The 13,527-nt window shown below is 34.7% G+C and overlaps 2 pseudogenes; both read right to left on the minus strand.

The window, feature by feature from the left end:
* Positions 1-881: 881 nt before the first annotated feature.
* LOC138805378 (protein lin-28 homolog A pseudogene) lies at positions 882-1,512 on the minus strand (annotated as a pseudogene).
* Positions 1,513-6,281: 4,769 nt separating this feature from the next.
* LOC138805384 (U6 spliceosomal RNA) lies at positions 6,282-6,382 on the minus strand (annotated as a pseudogene).
* Positions 6,383-13,527: the final 7,145 nt, after the last annotated feature.

Below are 13,527 nucleotides of genomic sequence, written 5' to 3' on the forward strand. Positions count from 1 at the left end.
AACACAGTGCAGGAAGGAGGGCCTTAAGATTAAAATATATAAAAATACAATACCAGAATATTTATAATAAGAAAAAAAGTTAAAATGCACAAGATATATCATTCTCACATATAGTGCAGTTTTGGCATCCTGAAGAAAGCGGGGACCCAAGGTGCAGTTATCCAAGGGAACAAATAAATTACAATCACATTGGCCCAGAATTGGGGCGGGGCGGGGAGAAGCACAGAGCAGCAGGTTTACAGCCATTCCCTAGTAACCCATGTTGCCTGTCATCACAACCAAATGCCTGGACAAGCTCTCCCAGCACTACGGCTCAAGATAGGGTGATGAGGAAACAAGATGTTTAGGAGAGGAGGTGGTGGAGAGACAAAAAAAAAAACAAAACAAAACAACCCTACCTTGCTCCTGACGGGCCCTCCTACCCGAGGTATTACACCTTGGGGATTTGGGCCCATGGATCTGCTGGTCTGATGCTTATTTGTTTCACACCCTGGCAAGAGAAATAGGACACATCCTTCTTTAAAGGAACAACTTGCCAATCTGGGTCATTTTTAGAAGCTGGAGGCTGGGGGGGTGGGGCGGAGGAAGGGGAAGCATGTAGGACAGGTGAAGCTTATCATATAAAGTATGCAGGTTTCAAAATGGTTCCCCCAAAGCCCCTCACTTGAATTGGGATAGATCATGATGGGATTCCTATGCATCACCCCTTCCCCTCATCAAAAGACAAGATGGGGTGATGCTGGGACATTCCGGCCTGAGACATATGGCAGTGCCAGCTACTCACCAACCCATCCCATATCCCCATTTTCTCCACTTTGCCGTTTCATGCCTTCTCCTTGAAACTTCCTGCTGGCAAGAGTAGCCCCCCTTACTCTGGTGGCTCAATATTGGGCCTCGGGGAGCAGGGCAGGGCTGTGATCTCTTCTTGTTCTTCTTCCCTAAAGTAGGCAGGCTTTCCCTGGGAACTGGGGACCTGCTGAGCCTTCAGTGGACAGGAGGACACCATGTGGTTGATGCTTTGGCAGAAGTGGCACTTCTTGGGCTGTGGTGACAGCTTGCATTCCTTGGCATTATGGTCTAGACCACCACAGCTGTAGCACCTGTCTCCTTTGGATCTGCGCTTCTGCATGTTCTTCAACTTTGGCCGCCTCTCACTACCAAAGAGAACACCCCACTGGGCCCAGTGAATCCAATGGATTCTACGCCTTTGGCAGACTTCTTATAGGTAAACTCCACAGCCTCTCCCACCCTCAGGCTCCAGAAGCCCTCCATGTGCAGCTTACTCTGGTGCACAAAGACGTCCACCAGGGGGTCCAGCGCGACCATGGTGCAGGCGGTCATGGATAGGAAGCCGAACCCCATGATCACGTTGAACCACTTACAGATGCCGGCCCTGTGCAGCAGCTGCAGCTCCTCGGCCGCCTGAGCCGAATCCCCCGGCGCCTACTCGGGCGCCTTCTCCACTGCCTTGGCACAGCCACCTGCAAACTGCTAGTTGGACACCAAGCCCATGGTCATTTGCTGAGCCCTCGTTCCCGTGCCCCTGGTCGGGCTGCTGCTGGCCCCTGAGAAGTCCGGAGGCAAAGGGGAGGTTCGGAGAAGAGGCAGCTACATCTTACCCCGCACAATCCATTTTTTCAAAATTTCTTATGATACTGAAGATTCAATTATAAACTATTAACACTTGAAAATAACTCATTTTTAGGGGAATAGGACACAAAACACAAGATTAATCCTAATCATTTTCAAAGAATATTTATACTACAAATTCACTCTTTTTTTTTTCAAATTCACTCTTATAACTACAAAGATTCTAAAAATAACAAGCATAGTGTCACAAAGGACATAATTTAACTTCATCATGTAATTCAAAAGACTATGCTAATAGAAAACAAAGTTATACTAATAATTAGCTCACCCAATTCACTTCCATTCTTTTATTCTATATCTTTTAGTTTCATAAAAACTGGCTTTTCATAAAATGATGCATAAAAAGCCTATATACCCATTTACATTTTCAGATTTTAACAATGTTTATTTCAGAAATGTTTTTAGCTGTATAGTCAATGAACTGAAAACCATGATCCTCAGATCTCAGCCTCAATAGCTAGGATTACAGGTGTGAGCCACCAGCACCCGGCTGCTTTATTTATTTATTTATTTATTTATTTATTTATTTATTTATTTATTTATTTATTTATTTTCGGTTGTGGGGCTTGAACTCTGGGCCTTAGCTTTGTCCCCAAGCTCTTCAGCTCAAGGCTAGTGTGCTGTTACTTTGAGCCAGAGTGCCACTTCTGGTTTCCTGGTGGTTAATTGGAGATAAGAGTCTCACGGCCTGGCTTTGAACTGTGATCCTCCGATCTCAGTCTCCTGAGTAGTTAAGATCATAAAATATTCAAAGGGTTTTCAGAAATTGCAAGACTTTCTCTGGGATCTTATTTATATTGGAAAAGATATTCAAAAATCCTTATTTGTTAAAGTTGTGATAGTTACTCCCACAAAAGAACAATTAATTAAGAAACATTTGTATGTACAAAACAACTTCAAATGCATCCACAATCTGGAGGTGACACATGCTTTTTGTTTGTTTTTGCAATGTATATCTAACAAACATATCCACAATACTGATTTTCAGTAAATATGATGGGATATTCAAACCTAAAAAATATGGGTTTATTATCTTAGTGTGAATAGATATGATCTTACAAACAAAGTTATTTTCAACAGAAATCTGGAAAGTGTTTATCCACCTTGAGTTTCACAGGAATAACCAGAGTAATACCTGTTTGGTTGAGTTGGTCAAAATCACTCTATGAGTATATCTTAAAAGTATATCCAATTTAAGATGTCAAATACATATTTTGTACTGACAGTCATCTTACAGCAATAACTCACTACCTAATTATATGTGTATCTTCTTGCCTAACATATACTAAGAACCGAAAGTGATCTCTTTTATCTAACTTAATGGTGTAAATGCTTTGATTATGAGGATGTTATTATTTGACAAATAAAATGTACAGAAGGGTGGTTCCACTGAAATGACAGGATGGAACCCTGATAAATAACAACATTTCAACACAGCTCTTTTCAGCCTCACTCTATCCACATTGGCAAGCAACATTGCAACCGCACACACACACACATACACACACATGTGCGCACATGTACACACACACATACATGCATGCCAAACTCAGGGTTTATTGTACAATAAAGTTCAAATAAAATATTAATGATTAAGAAAAATGATAATTTGCATTTTTACAAAATAATACATAATCTAGTCTCCACGATTGTTATATTTTACCTGCCTCTCCACATGTGACCACTTAATTTATTTTTAGTTAATTAATTCATTCATTCATTCGTTTTGTGCTAATACTAGAGCTTGAACTCAGGGCCTGACTCTGTTCCAGAATTTGTTATTTTTTCGTTTTAGTTTTCTCAAGGCTAGCATTTTAATGCTTATACTACAGCTCCATTTCAAGCTTTTGTGGTTACTTTCACATCAGAATCTAATGGACTTTTTTTTCTTGGTGTGGTTTCAAAGCACAATCATCCGATTTCATCTTTCTGATTAGGTAGGATTAAAGACCTGAGCCACCGATGTGGCTCCTACTTTTTCCTATACTTATCTAATGCACATACTTAGATAGTAATTTAAACCTGAGAGCATACAACCAAGATGTACAGTGATGATATTTTCCTGTCAGAAATTCATGTTAGTAATGTAAATTTATTCTTAAGACCATACGCAAAAAATAAGAAGAAATCTGATGAAGAAGATGATGATGATGATGTGTGTGTGTGTGTGTGTGTGTGTGTGTGTGTGTGTGTGTGTGTGTGTGTGTGTGTGTGTGTGTGCTGTTGCAATATGTTCCACATATAAGCACTGTACAGGGGTGTCCAGCCCTTCACAGGTATTGCATGAATATCTGCCTTGAGCTACCAACTCATGGACAATTTCTAGTTTTCCACTCTAGGCTTCCCAATGAAGAGGGGTTTACTCATCCTCATCCCTATTATTCATATGTGTGGCCTTTTTGGAAATAGTCTCTGCTGTAGTAAGCTGCAAGGCAAGCACTCTACCACTGATCCACCATCCCAGCACAAGTTTTAAGATTCTTGTTTGTAATTTGGTCAAAGCTCTGACTCTTTAGGTAGGCTACTAAAAATGTATTTACTAATTTCAAGTAAATACATATATTCTAATTCCATCTCTTTTAAAAAATAGAAGCATGGATTTTGTGGCTAGCTAGGTCATTGCACATCTCTATCTATTTTCCTCTCTCTCTTTCATGGTTCTCATAGACAATATGATTGCTCCATAATTATCCTAATTTATTTTGTTTTTATATTTTTGGTTGCATCATTTCACTTTCTGCTCTGCCATTTCCCAAATCAGCACCACATAAACAGAACCATCCAGAAGAGTGCTGTGCCTCAATTGGTAGAGTGCTTGCCTTGATTTGAAGAGCTCAAGACAGTTCCCTGGCCCAGAGTTCAGGCCCCACAACTAATTTTTAAAAAAAGAATCTAAATACTTGATAATTCTACTAACAGATCTGACTAAAATCAGTTGAATCACACTTTTCCTGTACAATGAAGGAATAGGTTCAGGCTAGGAAAGCAGCTAGAGTAGGCAGGCAGATTGTATCTGTGACAAATCTTTGTGGATAATGGTATCGAGGATTACTTACTGGTTATTCACTTGCACTGCAAGCATGATTCTGAACGATTGCTTGCTGATTCTGAATTATTGCTTTGATCATTATATCCTCCAAGAAGAAAAAGTGAAATTTATTTGATAGAAAAGGACTACTAATACATTTTGACTTCTCATTAAGCATCTTCAATCATCAAAATTACCTGAAGACAATAGACAGGCCTATTTTTTAGATGAAAACAAAAGTCTTTAATAAAACAAGAATTTAGGTAGTCATACAAAGGACTTCTATTTTACTACTGCATTATACATTTTTTCTAATGTTGAATACCAACATTAGAAAGCTATTAGAAAGTTCTTTAAGCCCATAAGTTGAATAGTGAGTTCTCTTACACTATAACATGGTATTTCCCAAATCATTTACATAGAAGCCATTGTTTCCTATTTTCTCATTCCTAGAATAAGCTGCACATGAAGACACCACTCTTCCTAATTTTTAGTCTGTACCTTTGAATATTGAGGAAAATCATTCCTCTGCTCTCTATAAATTCCCTACTCTCCAGTTAGAATAATTTAGAGTAGTAAAAATGGAAAAAAGATAAAATAAATCATGGTGAATAAATATATGCAGAAAATTCACCAGATTTTTCTGACCAGTTCAATCAATGTGAACTATTGGAGAAAAACATGGACATCTCATTCCCACTGGCACTCAAAGTCTCCGGTTAAGCAATTCTGACGAAGACAGGAAGTAAGATGAAAAAATGAGGAATGGTATCATTTGCAAGAAAAAAATTGAGGAAGATCCAAGCAAATTTCTTCTTTTGGATCTCGAAAACTGCATTTGATATTTCCAAAAGGATAAGTAAGTATTACTACCTCTTTGAAGTTGTGGAAGACTGTACAAATTGTTCTCCTAAGTTGTAATGGTTTGGTTGAGTTTCTTAAATTTCAAAAATGCCAGTCCATCCTTTGTTTCCCTACAATTTTTATTTTCAAAATACAAAGCAACAGCAATATCTTACTTTAAAAATTCATGGATTCCATGTATTCATCCAAGTGAATTGCCTGACTTTGATGTCAAAATATATTCAAGAGTTGTTTGTGTACATCTATAATGTTTTCTGCAGAGTTTGTGATTTTTTCAAATCAGAAATAATTTTAACTTATCTTTTGAAATAAATAGTATAGAAACTAAAGATGTTCATGGTGCTTTTCTGAAAAAAGTATATCTGTTTGTATAATGTCCACAATCTATTTAATTCGCTCCTAGATATAATACTTTGAATTCTACATTGTTATATAAGGTATATGTTCATTAATAAATGTGTCCTTTCAGATTGCATTACATACAGAAAAAGTTTAAGATTCTTTTTTCCTAGGTCCTTGTATTATTTTATTTCTTTGGGATAAAATGACAATGTTAACTAATTTCAAGTTTTGTAAAGGTTATGCTATGTAAAGGCCTTTCTCAGGTGAAGATTTAATATACTGATGTCAAACTAACCTTTAATTCTATGAATTACACGTATTGTTACACTTCTATTTTTGTAATGAACTTTTTAATAACTGTTTTTAACTGTTTTTCATTTCTTGCATCAGAAGAATGAAAAATATGGAATACTTCACAAATTTTCATATCATCCTTCGGCAAGTGCCATGTTAATCTCTGTATTGTTGCAATTTGGGTAGGCCTGCTGCTGAAAGATGTAGTATCATCTAAATTTAAGTACTTAATGATGCACTCTTTATACAGGCATATATCCATGGTTGACTATTTATAACAAGGAACCCTTATTGTTCCTAAAAATTCTATTGATCTTATTTCTCTAAAATTCTGTGTATAATGGAAAAAAACCTATTTCTTGGTCGATTGCTCACATTTGCAATTTTTTGTCAATGACTATTTTGTCTTTTTCATTTTAAATTTTATCATACTTTGAAGCCTTTACAGCTATGTCCAAAGGTGATTGCTTTTCAAGTATTTATCAACTGAGTTAGCTTTGTGGAGCTAATGGATTCAAAGAAAGCCTTGCTTAAGAGCTACTTCTTAACTTGTGCAAATTAAAATTTCCAAAATGAGGTCTTGCTGGGACAAATGTCTAGCTGACCCTTTACCTTTCTTCCATGTAGGAACAGACCAACCAGAATATCTTACCGTGACAGCAAAGATTGTCCACTGGAACAAAACTAACCTTAGTTACAAGAGATCATAGAGAGATGAACAGTTCAGACAGAATTGTTTAGAATGGAAGGCATTTTATCAAAATATAATTGTTTATTATACTTATCATTTCAAAAGTAGCTAAAGCCAAGAAGGTGAAAAAATTGTTCATATGCATGATTACCTACTGTCCTTTCCTGTCTATCATCCAACCAGGCAGGAACTTACACTACTGACTTTCTATCACCAAATATTTCCATAGCTCCTGGAGAAGTCCATAAGTTTTTCCTCGATATTAGGCCTTAAATTGGTAATGTTTTAATCACAGTGTTTCCTCTTGCCTCTAGGCTGTAAATCAACAAATGGTAAAGCTTTAAATCTAACTCTACCAAAAACTGAGGTAGAGATAATGGAATAATACTTTAAAACAGAGTTGTCTTTTTTATATTATATATACTTATATATTTTATATTTATATGTGCTGATTTTAAATTTCACACAGTGAATCTTACTAGAATTGATAGTTTGACAAATATATTGACATTTATACTCATAAATAGATTGGAATATAAATAATTAGGTTTAGAATATATATTAGAATATAAAAAGTATCAATTCAATGTCTTCGGTATAAACTTGTGATACCTTCTATGTGTTCGTGGTCTTCTGAATTCATATGGTAAAATAACAGTATTGTTTTCCACTAATGTATAAGGGATTTTACTCTGATACTCTGTTTATTGTTTTAACTTGCTGGTCCCAAAGTGTTTTTCTCCATATTTCTGAAGCATTCTTACTGATTATACCCAAATTTTGCTGATATGATGTCTAAAAGCTATTATTCTTCTGCAGGACCCATGGGCCCTAGGATACCAGGTTCAAGTTATCTGCAACATCAGATAACAAGGGCAAGACTTCTCACTTAGGCTCATGCAACATGCCAACAGAAAGTAATTGAAGACTAATCTCAATTTCTCATGTCCTATAATATTTCAGGTCCCCAATTCCTTACAGGAATTAGCAGTAATCAACTGTGAAATGCAAGGAAACATGAAATGAAAGATGAGATCACAAAATATGAGAGAAAGTACTGTAGTTCAAATTTTCAATTTACAAATGACCAGCCCATATGAGTGAACAAAATTACAAATGAACAAGATTATTTTTAATACCCCTCTCCTAATGATTAATGAAAGATTTCAGTGCAGCATAAGTTGGCCAAAAATAGTTTCTGGAACGATAGATCCATAATTGGTCTACCAAGGCTAGGAAAACTTGATTTAGAGGTCAAATATAATTTAGAAAAACATTAACTAAGAAGATCCTTAGTGCTTCAAAACACCGGTACTTCAGAAAACTAGGTTGTCTAGTATAAAAATGTTGTTATTCTCAAACTAATGATAACCTACCCTTAATCTCCTGAAAGTATATTCATTTTCAAATAAACTATTTAAAATCACATTTGCCAAAATAACACTTGACAAGTAGATGATAGTGACATTAAAAGGCTTTCAAGTGTAGGGAGCAAGTTAAAATAGAGTTGATTTACTTACCCAACATTAATATCAACCAAATTCATTCATTAAAGTGTAGAAATAGTACCCCCACCATTTGTGTTGTTTAGTAGGTGCCTTCCATAAATGTGTTAAATAGATCAGCCTCCCATATTCCAAACCCAAGTATTAGCTAATAAAGTAAATTTCATCACATAAGAACGTACATTTTAAAAAGTCACTAATAGTTGCTTTATCAAGTGTTGTTTTATGTTTTCCCTATCTGTCTAATATAGTAAGAAATATGACTTTAAGTCTTGCATTTGGATACTGATCAGAGATGTGACAAATATAAAATATGTCTTCTATTTCTATCATATTCCTCTACACTCGTAAATTTTAGTTTTCTTCTTTTTCCAAAACTTATAGGTAGTAGAAAATATTATCCTAGGTAAAATTAAATAATCACACACCATTGTACAAAGCCATTTATAAAAACTGGTAGTTAGGAATACATTCTAAGTAATTTTTAAACTTTCTTGCTGCCTAAAGATTAATCTTCCAAATGAATGAGAATAAAATCATGTCTAAGTGATTCACATCTTCAGTCTTGCAAATTGTTATTGCAGATGAATGAATTATGGAAATATAAACTGACATCAGTTCATGTATATGTGGGATTGAAACTCCATGGAATGTATATAAACCTTTCAAAGTATTAACAGGCAGTTTAACAGAATGACTATCAGGAAATTGAGAACAGAGAGGAACAATAGTAAAGAAATAGAATGAATGAAAAATACAACAAGGGACAAGTACAGCTAGAATACTCAATGTACACATGTAATAAAGGAAGTGGTAAATCTGAAATAAATCTTGGAGAAAGGGTTGGTTCAGATTGATAGAAGGAGTGACTCTGATCCAGGAGCATTAGACAATTAGATGGACATATTTAATTGTAACACACTTGCACAACCTTTTGAAATTCAGTTAAAACACACAACAACAAACAAAAACATACAAAAATTACAACCAAACAGCAATCTCTAGACAGTATGAATATGACCTCTCAAAATTTTAAATAGTTAATGAAGGTCAGTCTTTGGAAAAGCAAACAAAGCTGTGCAAAGAGGGCAGTTTGGGGTGTGGGGAGAATTTTAAACAGATTTAAATAGATTGTCTGAGGTTATAAATCACCTATATCTACTGCAAATATTTTCTTCTGCGAATGTTCTTTGTCTGAACTGGATCCTCCAGTCCTGAGGCACATTTGATAGCTTGTGAAGACAGAATGGAAGAAACAAGAACAAGAACCTATTACTCCACTGGAGAGAAAGCAGTTCTCTTTGTTTTCTCTCAATCTCTTCACTACTCTATTTTCATACTTTTAATAAAGTCAAGAGATTTGGAATTTTTTCTTTCCTTCTTTGTTGTCACAACTATGTTTATGAAGACCAACACTAATGCAAATCTTTGTCTCCAAAAAACCAGTCCAAGAACCTGTAATCACAAATATTTAGCTATATTTTTTTTCTTTTTTCTTTTACCTTGAAATCTTCTTGTGTCTAATGTGCCCACAAAAATAAGTACTCCACCCCTTTTTGGTTCAGTCACTTTTAACCTCAAAGATATATTTTGCTAACAAAATGCTTAGAGGAAACTGAAGAATAATCCATTTTTATCTTCTCTCTTACAACTTTTATCTTCTCTCTTAAGACTTTCCTTAGATACCATATTATGAACAGTGAAATAATTCTTTGCAAAATCATTTCAATAGATTATTTTTCTCTTGGTCTTGCTTTTGCTCAACAAGATGTATGGAGAAGAATAGAGTTAAATCACCCATTCCTTGGATTACATTGTCTGTTACAAAGGTCAATACTTCTATGTCCTACTTCTATGTCCCTTCTTAGCTCTTGCCTGATTTCCAATTAATCAGTTTCTTGGCTTCAAGTCTAGTGAAGGTGAAGGACTATACTGCATCTGCCACTGCTACATCTTCAGGTTTCTCTTTTAAAACTCTTTTATTTGGAGGTGGAATTTATTTTCATGTCTTCATTCAATTTTTTCTGCATTATACTGAGCCAAATAGGCTCTGTAAAATCACTTTAGGTAGCAAAAACATTAAGACAATCTATATCAAAAAGTTTTGGCCCCCTCCACGGCTGAAGCCAGGACCCTTAGCTAGGGCTTCTAAGAACGCGTTTTCTTACCTTTGCAATTTGCTCAATTCTTTTCTGAACCCGAACCTTTTTGGCTTATGTAATAAGAGAAGTCTTCACTATCTCATGTTAATGAGGATATTATATTTTTGAGCTACTTAGAAATGTGAAGTATCCAATCAGATTTTTGTTCTGTGTTTCAGTGCTTCAAGTGCAAAGACACTGTGTAAACTCAATACGTTCTTTCATTTTGAAGGGCACTTTCTCTGTAAATATTTTGACCAAAATTATCTTTTTAAGAAAATTACTGTTTAGTTTAAATTACACAACAACCTTGTTTCTCACAGTAAGACTGTATTTCCTGGGTAAGGACAATTCGCATGTTAACCTACAGGATTTACAGCACAGTTTGTGAGGCTTGTTTGTTTAGTGTAAAAATGAGCCATCTTACCCACATTGCTCCCTCTCAGCTAAGTCTCCATGGATTTTTTTGCATGAAAGTCTATTTTCCCAGGCAATTTTAAATTTTAATAGGCTAAGTTAAAAAGTTTGAACAATTAAAATTTACCTGTCATAATTTTAAAACTCTTTTGAAATTCCTTTATCAGAATCGCGAATTTACCAATCCTAACTCCACCTTTACCATCAAAAACAGTTAACATGTTGTTTTCATGATATATTATCCATGAAACTATTATTTTCCAGTTTCTTTATTATGCATATATATGAGCATATAAACTGATGCTGAGCAAAATAAACTCCAAGATATGGACAGAGATATTTATTTGCAGTTGTTGTTTTTAATGTACTATGTGATTTCTATTTTCCTTGGGTTTTTCCCCTATGAGTTATCTCCTATTGTGTTTGATTTTGGTACCCTGTGTATTGTTTATACATTTACCGTAATTAGTAAAGGGAAGAGGAACAACAAATTGGCGAGACAAAGGACAAAGACAAACCAATGCAATAGCAATACTCATAAGACATTATGTTGGAAATGTACATTACAACTTGTGAGGGGTTTGGGGCTGAAGGAAAACTGTGAGAAAAATGAGAGAGGGGATAACAAGTTTGAACAGTTATGTATTCACTGCCTTATAATTGCTAACGCACTGCATATCACTTTCACATTAAAATTAAATTTTAAAAATAAGCTGCATGAAATAAAATTTCACTGTATTTGGTATAGTAAATATTATTCTTCATGTAGTAACTTTTTAAAAAATCCTTACTATTTGGCATCTAATTTGAATTAATTACCCCTTCTTTATCAGAGGACCATCAACTTGAATGTTATATAACTTGACAATTTTTTCACAATATAATTGCCAATATTTTCATAAAATAATAAATTTGTACTTTCTCATACTAAAACTGAAAACTGATTAATTCTATAGAAACCCATAACTTTTAAAAGTAAATAAGTTTTGTAAGAGGACAGAATATGTGTGTTCCTCAAAATAATAACTACTAATAACTACTCACTTTCAAATTCTGAACACTCCATACCTGAGAGATTCAAAATAGTACCTATTTGCATGTTATGTAATTCTGCAATAGTTGCATTTTGCAATGGGGTGTTACACATTGAGAAGTGAACAGAAAAATAGCCACATTCTGGTATAGGATAAAACTATGAAGCTTGTTATAATTAATTCTTCAAGATTAAGCAATTGTTTATCAGATTAAGCTATTATTTCTATGACCATCAATCCCAAAATTTATGCCATAAAGTCATCCTAGACCAACAGTTTCCAACTTGTAGGGTGCACCTCAAAATTCCCTTAATTCCCATCACAAATAACTTATTTCTATTGGAAAAAATACTACACCTATGCTAATGGGATGCCCTCTGTGTTCTGGAAAGAACACCACAATAAACTGGGTTGCATCATCTTTCCTCCACTGGCATTCTTGAAAATATTATATATATTTATACTTTTTAACTATCATAGATAATCAGGATGCTAAGATCGGAAGATTACAGTTCAAAGCCCACCCAGCAGGAAAGATCCCTAGATTCTTATCTCCAATAAACTTCTCAGCAAAAGCCAGACACAAGTGGTACTGAGCTTGAAGTGGTAAGGCACAAGCCTTGAGCTTAACAGGCTCAGAGACAGTGTCCAGGCCCAGAGTTCAACCCCTAGGACAAACCAATAAAACAAAAACAAAAATAAAAACAAACTCCAAACCCAGCATTTTTCTTATTTTATACAGAGGCATTTAATTAAGGAAATTGCTTCCTGTGTTACATACAGGTAGAAGAAAGAAGTCACACAATTATTCTCTTCATAACATGTTATACCAAAGCCTCAAAAATTGCTGTTTTTCTAAATTTATAAATTAATATCCATTTCTTGGCAACTCGGTCTACATTATTTACATTATCATTTTATACAGGAACTGTTGGAATTATCTATTAACTGAGTTCTAATTGAATGCAAGAAACATTTGTAAATTTGTCAATTAAACACACTATTTAAAAAGAATTTTGTAGTATCTTATAGAATATGAAATTACAAACAACACCAAATTATTTATTTGAAGTCTGAACTCTAATTTAGAAAGATCTATCAATTCCTACATTATATGAACTTTGCTATTCCTCAAGGCTTAAGCTTTTGTAATCCTTCATCCTTTCCTTGGAATCTAACAGAATGATGATTACTTACTTTTTCTAATTTTGCATGGGAATTATGAGCCATTTTGCATCTAGGAATGTTCTGTAATGAAGAGAGCATTTAAAAGCAGAAGTGAGGATTATATATGAGTTGCATTTCAATAGGAAACGACTTCTCAAAACATAATGACAAAATTAGCCCAAACTTCCAACTGCGTATTCCTTTCTGGTTTGGTATCTTTTAATAATAGAAAATTATACTACCTGGTCCAGGGAAGGTATCACTATGTAATTCCAGTCTCTAATCTCCTGTCAGTCTGAGTGCTAGAATTGAAGGTTTGTATCACATTGCCCCACCGTAGTTTCTTGGTTTATTTATATGTATATATATTTATTTATTTACTTATTTGTTTATT

The sequence above is a fragment of the Dipodomys merriami genome, unplaced genomic scaffold, assembly GCF_024711535.1.
Source record: "Dipodomys merriami isolate MVZ:Mamm:240054 unplaced genomic scaffold, mDipMer1.0.p SCAF_390, whole genome shotgun sequence".
Classification (NCBI taxonomy): domain Eukaryota; kingdom Metazoa; phylum Chordata; class Mammalia; order Rodentia; family Heteromyidae; genus Dipodomys; species Dipodomys merriami.